At 45.8% G+C, this 2,500-nt stretch overlaps 1 protein-coding gene across 1 annotated transcript in view; it reads right to left on the reverse strand.

Moving 5' to 3' along the window:
- The window catches only part of LOC135093403 (sodium-dependent noradrenaline transporter-like), a 29,562-nt gene that overhangs the window by 18,201 nt on the left and 8,861 nt on the right, over positions 1-2,500 (reverse strand). The gene's annotated exons all lie outside the window — the stretch shown is intronic.

The raw sequence follows: 2,500 nt of genomic DNA on the forward strand, positions 1-2,500 counted from the left end.
TTAGGTTAGCTTACGTTAGGTTTGATGAGGTTTGACTTAAGTTGGCTTAGGTTAGATTAGGCTAGGTTTGAGGGACCCCCTGCCACGCCTCGCTCACCTTAGTGTGTGTGTGTGTGTGTGTGTGTGTGTGTGTGTGTGTGTGTGTGTGTGTGTGTGTGTGTGTGTGTGTGTGTGTGTGTGTGTGTGTGTGTGTGTGTGTGTGTGTGTGTGTGTCTGGTCCCACTCACGCCCCGCCTACAACAAGGTGCAGTACTGTTCCACACACACACACACACACACACACACACACACACACACATGCCAACTTTTCAGCCAGACCGACCAGTGACGTGTGTGTGTGTGTGTGTGTGTGTGTGTGTGTATGTGTGTGCGTGTGTGTGTGTTTGTGTGTTTAGGAATCAATAACACGAAAGAAGGATGAAAAATTGTATCTAATCACTTATCTTCACAATATACAAACAAACACGACGAGGAGAAGGAGGGGGAGGATGAAGAGGAGGAGCAGGAGGAGGAGGTGTTGCAATTCAAGATGAAAACATTTATACAGTAACATTACACGGATGACCGCTTTGAAGAAACAATGAAGGAGGAGGAGGAGGGGGAGGAGGAGGAGGAGGAGGAGGAGGAGGAGGAGGAGGAGGAGGAGGAGGAGTGGTAAACGTTTGGCAAGAGAAGAAGAGGAGGTCAGTATCAGCTAGAGAGAGAGAGAGAGAGAGAGAGAGAGAGAGAGAGAGAGAGAGAGAGAGAGAGAGAGAGAGAGAGAGAGAGAGAGAGAGAGAGAGAGAGAGGAGAATGAAAATGGGAAAGAAAGAGTGAAAGAGAAAGAAAGCAAGAAAGTACACAAAGAAACCAAGAAAGAAAAGAAAGGAAGCGAGAAAAAGACACAAACAAGAGAAAAAAAACATGAAAAGGAAGGAAAAAAATACAAAAAAATGAACGAAAACAAAAATATAACACATCCAGAGAGAGAGAGAGAGAGAGAGAGAGAGAGAGAGAGAGAGAGAGAGAGAGAGAGGGGGAGGGCAATTAACAAATGTTGGGGAGGAGAGAGCATAAGAGAGCAGAGGGCAGCGGGCGACACACACACACACACACACACACACACACACACACACACACACACACACACACACACACATACACACATACATTACACATACACACACACATTACACTGTCAACAAAACAATTCAATGTACATTCTTAATAATAAAAGAGGTACCGGGCGCCCTTCCCTCCTGACTCTTCCTTCTTCCTTGTCTTCCTTCCCAGCCCTTCCTTCTTCCTCCCCCACCCCCTTCCTTCTTTCTTATATTCCTTCCTGCCTCTCCCCTCCTTCTACGTGTCCAACTGACAGCCTATAAGTAAAGACCTCAGGGGCGTGTTGCTGTTTGCACTTTCTTTGTATTCCTTTCTGTTCCTTCTGTTCTTTCATTTTATTCCTTTTCTTTTTCCTCTCATTCTCCTTCTTCTTCTTCTTCTTCTTCTTCTTCTTCTTCTTCTTTCTTCTCTCTCTCTCTCTCTCTCTCTCTCTCTCTCTCTCTCTCTCTCTCTCTCTCTCTCTCTCTCTCTCTCTCTCTCTCTCTCTCTCTCTCTCTCTCCTGCTTCGTCATTCATCTTCCTCTTTATTTTCTCTCTTCCTTCCTTCCTTTTTCATCTTTCCACCCTCAACACTGGGAGAAGATACAGTACTCTCTCTCTCTCTCTCTCTCTCTCTCTCTCTCTCTCTCTCTCTCTCTCTCTCTCTCTCTCTCTCTCTCTCTCTCTCTCTCGAACAAGTGTAGATTAAAATTGATTAACACGCCCATCTATTGACTCTCTCTCTCTCTCTCTCTCTCTCTCTCTCTCTCTCTCTCTCTCTCTCTCTCTCTCTCTCTCTCTCTCTCTCTCTCTCTCTCTCATATAGACGTAAATAATTAATACAAGTCAGGCTATAAAATATTAATGAAGGATGAATTAAAGCTATTTCTCTCTCTCTCTCTCTCTCTCTCTCTCTCTCTCTCTCTCTCTCTCTCTCTCTCTCTCTCTCTCTCTCTCTCTCGTAATTAAACATTAATGTAACTTGATTATAATATGACCTGTATATGAGAGAGAGAGAGAGAGAGAGAGAGAGAGAGAGAGAGAGAGAGAGAGAGAGAGAGAGAGAGAGAGAGAGAGAGAGAGAGAGAGAGAGAGATGAATATGATAAACTTTTCTCCTTGTCTTCTATAGCCTCCTCCTCCTCCTCCTCCTCCTCCTCCTCCTCCTCCTCCTCCTCCTCCTCTTCTCCTCATGTCTTCCCCTTCCATCCCCCTCTCTTCCTCTTCTATTCCTATCTTTCAATATGCAGTCCTTACCCCTTTCCTCCTCCTCCTCCTCCTCCTCCTCCTCCTCCTCCTCCTCCTCCTCCTCCTGTCTTCCCCTTCAACCCCCTCTCTTCCTCTTCTTTTTCTATTTTTCAATATGCAATCCTTATCCCCCTTCCTCCTCCTCCTCCTCCTCCTCCTCCTCCTCCTCCTCC

This window comes from Scylla paramamosain, chromosome 43, assembly GCF_035594125.1.
Source record: "Scylla paramamosain isolate STU-SP2022 chromosome 43, ASM3559412v1, whole genome shotgun sequence".
Lineage (NCBI taxonomy): Eukaryota > Metazoa > Arthropoda > Malacostraca > Decapoda > Portunidae > Scylla > Scylla paramamosain.